The sequence below is a fragment of the Pinus tabuliformis genome, chromosome 5_1 (assembly GCF_031772625.1).
Source record: "Pinus tabuliformis cultivar Carrire ecotype Pingquan chromosome 5_1, CPIR1, whole genome shotgun sequence".
Classification (NCBI taxonomy): Eukaryota; Viridiplantae; Streptophyta; class Pinopsida; order Pinales; family Pinaceae; genus Pinus; species Pinus tabuliformis.
The window spans coordinates 746,849,062-746,861,935 of record NC_142305.1 but is presented as its reverse complement, the minus strand read 5'-3'; the positions used below and the strand labels follow the sequence as shown (position 1 = coordinate 746,861,935).

The following is a 12,874-nucleotide window of genomic DNA, read 5'->3' as shown; positions in this document are numbered from 1 at the left end:
TTTATGTGCAGAACCGTTGTCCTCATAGGATACTTGGCATGAGTACACCTGAGGAGGCTTATTCTGGTAAGAAGCCTGATCTTTCTCATTTGAGGATTTTTGGTGCTAACGTTTACATGCATGTGACGAAGGATGCCAGAAAGAAGTTGGAGCCAACTGCAGAGGTTGGGATATTTGTGGGGTACACTGATACGCCCCACAACTATCGTGTGTATTTGCCAGACAGTGGTAAAACTGTTGTGCGACGGGATATAAAATTTCAGGAGGAGAAAGCCATGAAGTGTTCGCTTGAGAGGGAGCTACACTTGCATGCAGATGAGGAGCTATTAGTTCCTAAGGATGAGCTTCAGGACGTGGATCAGCCACAGGACGAGGTTCATGGAGTGGAAGAGACCACTCATGCAGCGCCAACCATCAGAGGGCGAAAGCGCTTGACAGAAGCTGAGCGACTGGCTCAAGATGCAGAGAAAGTTGTAGGACCACCTACAGCCCAACGCAGGCAGAGACAGTCACCTGATCGGTACACTGGATACATGGCTCTTATGAGCAAGTGTGTTGTGACTGAGCCATCCTCTTTCGAGGAAGCTGTGGAGGATCCCGCATGGGTAGACGCCATGGTGGAAGAGTATGATTCTATTGTCAGAAACAGTGCATGGGAGATTGTTCCTAGACCGGAAGGGAAATCAGTGGTAGGTTCGAGATGGATCTACAAAGTTAAGCAGGCAGCTGACGGGAGTGTGGAGAAGTACAAGGCAAGATTTGTTGCCCGAGGCTTTTCACAGATTGAGGGGATCGATTATGAGGAGACCTTTGCACCTGTCGCAAGGTATTCTTCCATACGGACGATTCTTGCTCTCTCAGCGCAGATGGGATGGCACATTCATCAGATGGATGTGAAGACTGCGTTCATCAATGGATTCATTGAGGAGGAGGTGTACATTGAGCAACCCGAAGGCTTTGAAGTCTTCAGCAGCGAGTCGCATGTGTGCAGGCTCAAGAGAGCGTTGTATGGGTTGAAGCAAGCACCACGTGCTTGGTACACACGGATAGACAGCTATTTCACAGGACTTGGATTCTCCAAGAGCGAGGCGGATCCGAACCTATACCAGATTGTGCTGGAGGGTAAGTTGCTTATCATTGTACTGTATGTTGATGATTTGATTCTAACGGGTGATGAGCTGTTGATACTGTCATGCAAGAAGGATCTTGCTACAGAGTTTGAGATGAAGGATTTGGGCCTCCTTCACTATTTCCTAGGATTGGAAATATGGCAGCGCAGTGGTGGACTGTTTGTTTCTCAGGGCAAGTATGCTCGGGAGATACTGGAGAAGTTCAACATGCATGGCTGCAAGCCTGTTGATACTCCTCTTCCTAGAGGTTGGAGGAAGGAGGATGCCACTTCGGGAGAAGAAGTGGATGCCACTGTTTATCGACAGTTGGTGGGGTCGCTGATGTATTTGGTCAATACACGACCTGATATATGCTATGCAGTTAACCAGCTTTCACAAGCTATGGTTAAGCCTACCAAGCTCTTCTGGAAGGCAGGCAAGCATGTATTGCGCTACTTGAGAGGCACATCGGGATATGGTTTGTGGTACAGACAGGAGGATGAGGTGAAGCTATGTGGCTTCACGGATGCAGATTGGGCAGGGAGCCCAACAGACAGAAAGAGCACATCAGGAGGGGTCTTCAGTATCAGATCGACAGCAGTTTCTTGGTACAGCAGGAAGCAGAGATCCGTGGCACTCAATTCAGTGGAGGCCGAGTATATGGCAGCAAGTTTGGCTGCATGCGAGGCTATATGGATGAGGAAGATCCTGGTTGGTTTGTTCGGTTCTCATTTGGATCCTACTATGATTTACTGTGATAACCAGAGTTGCATTAAACTCTCGGCTAATCCTGTATTTCATGATAGATCTAAACATATTGACATCAGGTACCATCATATCAGAGATTGTGTGCAGCGGAGGATCATGTTACTTTCGTACATTCCAACGGAGGATCAGGATGCTGATATTCTGACGAAGGCTCTCACCAGGAGCAAATTCGAGTACCACCGAGGCAGGATAGGGGTTGCTGATAATCCATATCTTGTCGAGAGGGAGTGTTGAGATTGCAACAAGATGATGGAGCTTAGTGAAAAGAGTCGCCTTCACTAAGTGGGCCCGCAGGCTATTTTTGGCGCAAGTCTATTTTTAGACTATGTCTATTTTTAGACATATGGATCATGTCTATGTTTATGGATGATTGATCAAGTTGGGAAAAATAGATGGACTTCTATTTTTGATGAAAGTGTGAGTGATCACAGTGTGAGTGATCAAGTCTATTTTTAGACTGGCTGTCAAAAATAGAAAAGTCAAATATTATTATCTCACAATAATATTTGGACTATAAACTTAAACTTATTCTCTTGGAGCACTTCAGTTTGAGCTACGGAAGTGGCACATGCAGCTGTCAGAAGGAAATTCGTTTTTCTTATGAGTCAGTTGAGTTGTTGCATGCATGACTTCAGTTAGAACTCAAGTGAGTTGAGTTTAGTGGACTGGAGGTACAGTTGATGGAGTTGTGTTCAGTTTAACTTAGTTAAACTGGTTGTAGTTAGTCTAACTGCAGATAGACTAATGATGAGTTGTTAAACTAATTATTAACTCATAATACAACTAAAGAATACATCAGTTAACTCAGTTGCATGTCAGTGCATGTTCAGTTCAACAGGGACAGGTGGTAGAGAATCAGATTGCTATCAGTTGTGACTATAGTTGTGCACCAGATCTTGCACAATCAAAGGATTGAGTATGCCAATGAGTTTGCTCACGTATTTGGCCCGCATTTTAGCCTTTGCTCACGTCCACAAAGAGTGAGTGACTATTTTGCAGGTGAAAATCGAGTTTGGGAAGCAATTCTCATCAGTTCTTGAGCAGGTATTGAGCAGTGGAGGTAGGCAAGCAGTGGAAGAGATTTGGAGATCAGATCTGAGCTGTATTGTGTGTAACAGAGGTGGAGATACTTGTGAGAAGTATTATGCTGTGTAATGTTACATGACTCAATCATTAATATACAGATAGTGTGGGGTTTTTAGCGAGATGCTTTCCCCGTGATACATACTGTGTTAATGTGTGAATGCTCTTGATGTTTTATTGTTATTGATGCTGCTATATTCTTGATCAATGTAGAGGAGCTTATGTATTGTGTATGTTTTCCGCATTAGTACATGATTAGGATAATCTCCATTGAATATGTGTTAAATTATTCAAAATTTCTACACTAGATGCACCAGGAGGCATCCTAGGAATGAATGTCCATTGAACTGTATTAAGATTTGCTCAGTTTGTGAAGAAAACCACTCCACAGGCAAGTGCCCTTCTTTACTTGGACTCAAAGTTGTATATCAAGGTGCTAAATGGGTCACTGAGTAGCTTTGCTACATCAACCAAAGGAGACCTCCTGGGCCTAGAACATACCAGCAGGGTATGCAAGGGTCATCCCATGCATATTACAACCCCAACCAAACCACAACTATACCTTCTTGGGGACCCCCTGCTCATCCTTCTTGGTCTACACCCCCTCCTTTGTCCTATACATCTCAGTATCATTCCCAGCCAGCCAGCCAGTCATTTCAACCTTATGTTCATCCACAACCTCAGTGGAATACCCCACTCCAGGGATGGAGGCCCCAATTCAAAAATGTTCCAGCCCTATTGCCTCCACCACCTACCCAACCACAAATCCTACACTCTGTTCGACCCAAGCAACCCTAGATTCCTGCCCAGCCAAATTCAAACCCAAACAATAGGTATTCTCAACAAGTATACAGTGGAGAGACGTCATACCCAGCTTATGTTGTAGAAATCTAGGAGATCAACCTAAGATCTGGGATAATTCTCCCTGATAACCAACCTCCCTCTCCACATAGGGAGGTTGAGGAAGAAAGAAAGGAAAGAAACCTTAAAGTATATCCACCCTTTACTAAGAGATTAGCCCAACCACTCCAGCCTACCCCAGAAGAAACTGAACTTCTGGGATAATTGAAGAATCTATGTGTAAATATCCCCCTTCTCTAGGAAATCAAAGATGTTCCCATTTACAATAAGCTGATTAAGTAGAAGTGCTTCAAGCATCCAGGAAGAAGAAAAAGGGATGCTTCTACCATTAATGTCTTTGGGCAGTTGTCTAACTTAATGTTGGAGTAGGTAATATGTCCAAAATATTTGGACCGTGGAAGCCCTGTAGTAGATGTACACATCAATGGCACCATTGTCCCACACACTCTGATTGATCTTGGGGCTGCCATTAATGTGATAACCAAGGGCACCATGCTCAAGCTCAACCTCCTAGGGCCATTGAGGAAGACCACAACAATTCTGCAACTAGCAGACCATTCTACAGTCACCCCTGAGGGAATTGTGGAGGATGTGATGGTCTCCTTTGACTCCTGGGAGTACCCTGCAGATTTCCTAGTTCGCCAACCAAAGGCTAAGCTTATTAGTTACCTTCTCACCTTGGGAGGCCATGGTTGGTCACAAATGATGCTTACATTAGCTGTAGAGCTGGGAATATGACAATCAAGAATGGGCATATGTCCAAACAGTTAGTCCTATACCCTCCTACTTAACTTTCCCGAGAGCATGATTTACCTTTATGGTTGGAGGAGGAGGAAGAAGATGAGGATTATTCTACCCAACTTTATGCTTTGGAAGCTGTTAGCGCTTGAATCTGCCTCAGGCTGAAGAAGGCAAAACTTGAGGTAACATCAAACCAAGCTCAGCCTCGTAGCTAGCCCTACGAGGGCAAGAGAGGGCTCTCTCCAGTCAATCTCGATAAAATGAGCAATCGAGTGTGAGATGACTAAAAATGGGAATTGATTTTAGGCTAGTAAATGGATAGGAAAGGGGTAATTTGATAAATGACTGGGTTTTCTGGGCAGCGTGGGATCGAGAATAGCATGAGTAGGGAAATTAAATCCGAGACACAGATTATCTCAGGAGGCAAGACAGGCAATAAATTTAGCATTCAATTTTGACATTATATGGAATGAAAAGAACGCTGAGAGGTTGACAAGGGCAATAGATGAATCCTTATCAAACAGAAGAAAACACAAAACATGAATACCTTCCCAAGGTAGAGCAGCAAACTGGATTCTGCCTTTCTCACTTAAAAGTATTCATTTAGAAATGATTATGAAATGAAATGGAAACATAACAAGCTACATATGAAACAAAGGAAAAAACAAATGCTGAATTCACACCACAAGAATCTCAGGAGTCAGAGCTGTATCTTTTCATTAAATCCCTGTCAAAAAAAATTGTACAGTGAAGTTTTCCTTCATAGCCCTCCCACTGTTTTCCAGAACTCAGAACCCTTTACAAATGATTTTTTATGTCATAAATAAGCTCCACTATGAGAAAACAAATCGATCCAAAAAGGGAGCTTTACAACTAAAATCCTGAGGATATGAAATGAACCGTCCATCTGTTCTATAGACAGAACATCATTTCATTATTTCCATTGAAACTTTTTTGATGGCCAATAAAAAGGTGACAACTGTAGCTACAAATCATAACTGAAGTGAAGAATAGGAAATCGAATCTTTTTTCTCTGCGCTGTAGATTTCTCTGATTTAAATTTTGTCTCTTCGGTTTCCAACTTTTTGCCTTGCCTGTGCCTTTTTCATCGTTTGGTTCTCGACTTTTTCACCTTTTGTGTCATTTAAGGCCTTCTCCTTTATGCACTGCTTACAACAATACTGATGTGTTCAATGCTTTCTGTGCAAACACAAGTGCTTCAAGTAATGAGTTGCTTGCAAGCCTATTGGCACCATGAAGTCCTGTACAGGCAACTTCACCAGCTACATATAGACCCATTATAGGTGTCTCTCCATGAAGTTTAGCTTGAACCCCACCACACATATAATGTGCAGCTGGCACTACATGTATATGACTTTCTGTTATGTCAAGGCCATACTTTGAACACCCAGCAACAATATTTGGGAAATGATACAATGTTTCCTCCTTGGCTCTGTGACTTATATCTAATAGAACATATCTCTCATTCTGTTTCTTTATTTGATCATCAATACTGCGTGCCACCACATCTCTAGGTGCAAGTTCTCCTCTGGAATCATACTGTGGCATGAACCTTTCCATAGCTTGATTGTAAAAAATACCACCAACCCCACAAATAGCTTCACTTATTAAAAATGCATTTTCTCGTGTATGAGGTTTAATAGGTAGACCTTCATCAGCTAATGCAGTTGGATGAAATTGTACAAACTCCATATTTGAAATAACTGCAGATGCTCTATGTTCCATCGCAATGCCATCACCAGTTGCAACACGAGGATTTGTGGCAGTAGGATAGATATGTCCAGCCCCAACCAAATGCAAGTAAAGTTACCCTTGAAATGAAGCGGACCACCTCATTAGTGTCGGTGTTCAATGTGTCCACACCGTGACAGTAAATATTTGATCCATCCTCAAACGTAAGCAAGTCTATGGAAAAGTGATGCTCAAACATGGTGATGTTGGGGTTATTAACAACAACCTTCAACAGAGCTCACTCAATCTCTCTTCCTGTCATATCTACTGCATGAACAATACGATGATGAGAATGCCCCCCCTCTCTCTAGCAAGATGTAAGCTACCATTTTCACCATGATCAAAGGATGCACCCATGGTGATCAAATCTTTAACTCTATCTGGGCCTACTGTGCATACTACCTTTACAGTCTCTTTATCACATAAGTATGCACCAACAACAATAGTATCCTGAATGTGGTTCTCAACAGAATCTGAAGGAGAAAAAACTGCACTAACACCACCTTGTGCATAATTTGTATTACTCTCATGTGGTTCAGCTTTTGTGATGACTGCCACAGACCCATGTTTTGCAACTTCAAGGGCATATCTAAGACCAGCCACTCCACTACCAATGATAAAAAAATCAAAATATTTAATTGAATTGGCACTTGACTTGGATACATGAACTGCCTTTGGGGATTTTCTCTCTTCATTGTCTATGGAGGCCATGCAAAGCTGAGGGCTCTGAAATCGCATATTTTCAAATATCCCCAATGTATATCTTTCAATCCTTTTCTTATAGGTGAAGTTCTTCAGCAATGTCTGGGACAGTAGTGAAAGTTGTTTTTGCATTTTATTCCTCCCTGAGTGCATTGCAATGGATAACTGGCCATTGTTTTCCAGTACATGCTTTGCATTCATCATAGATAATCTTGTGGAAGAGTTCCTTGTATTGAAGACTTATGTCATGCTATCCTGATATGAGTGGGAATTTATTCTGCCATTTTGGTGCTGAATGACCTTTTGTCCTTATTAACCATAGTACTCATCAATAGGGACACCAGACTGGAACTGATGGTGTGAAGAACTACCATAGCTATGACGATGATTCTGATTGTCATTACATCTTTCACCATAACTATTGAAAGCAGATACAACATAACCCTGCTCATTACTCTGACTGCCATTGTACACTCTACTGTTATATTTTTGAGAGCTATCTGAAGGATATCCATGTTCATATCCAAGATTATCATCTCGTTTTGGATATGAATTAGGACTATAAATCATGTTGGTACCTCCCCAGTACGAGCTTCATGCTGCACACTAAGTGTTACCTCCTGTGAGCTGTTGTTCCTTAATTGTAGACTGTTGGCAATAAGACGATGAGCAGATTTTCCTAGATGAGGAGCTGAGGCAGGTCCAGTATGGTGTGGCCTTTCTCGATCATGTGCCTTCCTCCCATTATCTTCATGCCATAGAGTTGGTGTATTTACATCATTCTCGCATACAGACTTCTTTGGCTTTATTACTCCATTAGGAGGTCGTGTAATGTGTTTGTGTGTTGGTGGGAACTTGTAAATAACAGAAAGCACTTGATTGTTTGTGATATTTTCCATCCCCTTGATAGGCGAAGTGAAGATAGGGGGGCATGCTTCTCCATCGCAAAGGCAAAAGAAACCATTCATCCCCCCACTAGCTCTAGGATCAATTTCTTCATTTACTCCAAGTCTTTTCTGCCCTGAAAGATGGCTACCTTGATCATAAATTGAAAAAACATATGGTGACAATGGATGGCTCACGGTCACAAATAACAAGTCATACATCACAGTATTTCTACGCATTTCCTCTACCGTCAAGGTGCACTCAACCTTGTTAACCTCCGTGAGTAAGCGAGCTTCATCAATAAAAGGAAATTTTGCCACACCCTGCCAAGCAAAGCGTTTATCATTCATGTCTATCTCAAAGTCAGTAGGATAAAAATCAATAATAGGTGAGTTTGGATCAGTCATCAAGGGTCTATAATGTTCAGGAAGAGCATTTTCACTTGCAGCTGGAAGATTTCCCATGAGCTGATTGAATGTTTTGAATGGCGTCCCTAGTTCAAAGCTTATCTCCAATCGATCCATATCCCTCAGATCAGATGCAAATGGAGCATAGTGATATGGATAAAACCATTGCCACGGACATACACCTTGGTAGAAATAATGCATAACCCAGCACAATCCTTCAATATATTTCAAAACAACAACTTTTCTAGCTTCATTGGTTTCTTCTGGAGCGTGGGCCATAAAATTTTCATTGTAATACCTTTCTTTCCACCCAGGATATCCTAGCTTAACCTTATCCCCTTCTGGTGCATCACAATTGAAAAGATCTGATTTTTCTTTAAGTACATTCTTCAGCTTCAGTTCAAATCCCTCCAAGTCATTTTTTTCCTCTCTTTTAAATTCTGCATCAACCCCCTCAAATTTCTGGAGATGCGTTTGCCACTTTACATAAGGGGAAAGATCTCCAATATTTTAATGCAAAAATCTGGGTCAAATCTGCCACGTATGTTCTTTGGATCGAATGCCACAGTATGAAATGACTGCCACCTAAGACATAACGCCTCTTTCATTCAATTTAGATCATGAATACACATATGAATCGTTTTACATTCAACATTTGGCAATTACATCATTGTCATTTGCTAGTATGATGACATCTTGCATGTAACGTCGATGCTTTTCAATATAATCCTCATGTATCACGTGGATTAGACTGAAGAAGAAGATGAATACGTGGAGATGGGTTTTCTTTCAGAGGAATAACATGGATGGGATTCGCTTAAAAGAAGATGACGAAAGCTTTGGCTTCTTGGTGCCCCCAATCATGAACAGAGAATTCAGAAAACATGCGACCCTCCTACCTAGAGAGTTTGGGTGCTTGTGCTTCCTGGAATCTTTATGCCTTTTGGACTTTAACTTCATCTTAGTATGATCTGTAGGGTTGAAAGGTATCTCAGTAGTTCAAAAATATCCATCTCCAATTGATGATTTTCCATGTAAATCTCGATCGCCAACAACTCATTTCCATGCTTTGCCTTCATGACCCACATGATGAGAATTCCCTTTTGTTTTAGCAATACAAATGGAGGAACTATATCTGTATAGAGACTGCATCTGAAGATAAATATGAGTTGCTGAAGGTGGAATCACTAGTGTAATTGGAAAAACACGATGCTGCAGCTAACATTGCAGACTGAAAGGATAGATGAAATTATTTATGCTTTCCCATATGTGGCTTCGGCTTCTTAATTTTCAGCATTGAAAACACCTATTTTGAGAGATCTTCCACACATGCATATATCATTGTTAATGATGCTTGTTGGATCTTCATTACATTGCCTTTCAATTTTGGCAACGCATTTATAACTAGAATTCCTCATGAGTGTGTTATTCTCTTATCGACTGTTACTTTTCTTCTAAGCCATCATTCCTTCCTCATCTTGAGTAGACTTAAAGATTACATCGATCATATCGAACGAGAATGATGGATCTCTGGTGTTATCATTGTTTACATTTCCAGCTAATTTCCCACTGATATTTAACAATCTTCTCTTGAATATCCCAAAACGGAGCAACCCTCTCTTGCCTCAAAAAGGGTGATTAGAAACTCCAGCGCTAAGTGGCGAATTCCTTATGCAATTTGAGGGAAAAAAAAAGGCAAAATTTAGTGCTTTCAGGCCTGTGTGCCGCGCCATTCTCCATGTGCATCGCGCCAGTGTATATTTTTCAATGTATGATCGCGCCCAATGCGCCGCGTGGCCCATGTGTGCCACCCCATGTGCTCTACGCACCACGCAGGCTCATAACACAGTCTTAGTCTGAAAAAATCACCAATTTTTCCCTCTCTCCATGATAAACCCCCAGTACTTTTCAATGAATACCAGATCTTTGAGAAGACAAGGATGTATGGAGCAATTGAGACCATCATCTCCAACTCCACATTTGAACAGGTGGACTTTTTCATATGAACTATTTCATGTATTTTTCTAAAAAGTGTCTCTTGCAGGGGTGTTGGCCTTAACATCGCGGTGTAGGTTCCTAAACCGGGAAGTTCATTTAAAATATCTCCTTTATAAACATCAATAAAGTCTTCAGTCATGGATTTTATCAGTTGACGACATGCGCTTCTTTCTCTGCTTCTTCCAGTATCTATCCTTTTTAAAATTTGTTCCGCAAAATAGCGTCTGGCTATCTTCTTCTTCATCACTTCCTCAGAGACTTCACTCTTGTGATTCTTCATTTGCAAAATATAATCAACAAAGGTTGGTCTTGCCGAACAGAGTGTGTTAAAGTATTCTTCAAAACTGTTTTGAAACTTTGTTTCAGATAGCAGAATTCGCAGCCTTGTATTCACTCTTATTAACAAATTCCAAATATTTGAGTTATGACTCCGAGGAATGTGGCCTACATCAAGAATAAAAGGCCTGGATTCCTTCTAATGTACCTTCCTATCTGCCTGGTCTCTTCAGACATTTTTTTCATTGTCTTCATTGGAGAAAGTGTAAAACAAAGAGTAGCTCCTTATCAACACACTTTCCTTCTTATGCCGCTCATGTAGCATCTTTATGCTGTAAATATTATAGACCTGGCTGTTGGGTGCTTTACATGACATAGACATTACAAATCCTCTAAAAGGGGACTCTCTCAAAGCCTTCACTTTTGTAACGTGCTTCAATCAGCCAAGCTCACCAAACAACATTGTCTTAATTTCTTCTGATTCGGCAAACCAAGTTGTATAATTTGGGCATTCTGGAATTTGAATACAAACTCCGTTTTGTATGATATTGCTTTGTCTCTTTGTGCTGATGATGTTCTGTTTGTTTGTGCTTTTACAGGGATAGGGGCTGCTGAACCTAGCAAGATGGGCAAGGCTGCTTGAAGAGCTGTAAAACCTTATCAACCATGTATTGAACGAACTTAATAATTTCTTCTTTAAAATAGAGTTTTGAAGAAGAACTGTCCTTTAGCATTATTCATAATGTGGATCTTGAAGTGAAACCTTATTGAAGCTCTCTTTGGCTTTCAGGCGTTAGTGAACACTTCTGGAGACAAAACCCTGGACTCAAGGATTAAAATGACCCTTTTTGACCAAACTTGTATTTGATGACTGCAAATGACGAGAAATGAACCTTGGTGAATTCGATTCTGACAGAAGACTGACAAGACTGAGTCTAACATTGGCTCCAATTGGGATGGCAGCTGACGCTCCGTGGAGGTGCCAAGAACTGCAGATCTTTGGGTGAGCAGGCAGTGCCTTCGTCCATTGGGCTATGGAGTCATTATTTCAACAAACCACACAAGACACTGACTCATTTATTGACTGAAACTTGACTCAAACTGACTCAATGTGAACTGGAATGACTGAAAAACTTAACTCTAGCAAACTAACTCAAAATACCAAGACCTGAACTGAAAACTTAAAGCTTGGTGGCAGTACATGGCCATCTCTGTTTCTTACAAGACCATATATCCTCAAACTATATCAAAATGCCAATGCAACCAATCAAGAAGATGGCTTCTTGACTGATTCTTCCTATCAGATCTTCTAGTCAACAGTAGATGCTTGTAACTGGGTCTCCAAAAAGCTAATTTACCATGATCTCCTTCATCACTGAACACCACAATAAACACTTTCACAGTTGACTTCAACAAATTTTCCATTGGATCATGAAAAACATGAAGATTTGCCTCCTGCTGAAAAAACAAGATGTCTTTCTCCTTTGATTCTGGTCTTTCTTCATCAATAAGAGTATGTTCCGGGTCTTCAAAAAATTCTGAACAAGTAAATGAGCAGATTTCTTCTTGGAAAAACATTTCAACACATGAAACATATGAAGAGGAATCTGAATGGAAATCCTGAATGTTTTGATCTTCTGTGGTGTGAATGTATTGAATGAAGGTCTAATATTGTTTTTCATACACTGACTGGATCACCTCTTCATGAAGGTTGTATTCTAATGAATCGAGAACATTTGGATCCATAACTGTGTCTTTTTCATCCTAGATGATTTCAATAGCAAAGTTCTCTTTCATAGGATTCCGTACTTGGCATTCTTGGTCATCACAATCTGAATCTGGAACTGAAATAGCTGTCCTAACATTATCACATTCTGAAATTAGAACTGAACTTACTTGCATGCCGTCTTCTTCTATTGACAGATCTGAACCGACACTTTTTCTTTCATCACCTTCAGCCATATGGAACTCTTCACCTTGCTAATCTATTTCATCCTGCTGCAAAGTTTCCTCTAAGACTTCTGTATGCTGCTGAAATGGAATTTCATACAATGCCTCCATGATCTCTTCATCCTTGAAATTATCATCTTCATAATATTTCTCAAGTCTTTCAATAAAACTATGAACATGGATACAACAGTTCTGAACTAAAGTCAAGGATGGATATGATTCTTTGTACCTTTCAAAGAATACTGCATGAAAATCCTTTAAACAATAAATAGAAGCAAGTGGCAAACTTTCATACCAAGATCGGGCTTCGTCTTCCAGGGTAGCCATAAACATTTTCATCAG

The 12,874-nt window shown here is 40.9% G+C and overlaps 2 pseudogenes; both read right to left on the bottom strand.

The window, feature by feature from the left end:
* Positions 1-5,732: 5,732 nt before the first annotated feature.
* Positions 5,733-7,237, bottom strand: LOC149167103 (L-aspartate oxidase 2-a, chloroplastic pseudogene; annotated as a pseudogene).
* Positions 7,238-7,567: 330 nt separating this feature from the next.
* LOC149167102 (5'-3' exoribonuclease 3 pseudogene) lies at positions 7,568-12,544 on the bottom strand (annotated as a pseudogene).
* Between the last annotated feature and the right edge of the window lie 330 nt (positions 12,545-12,874).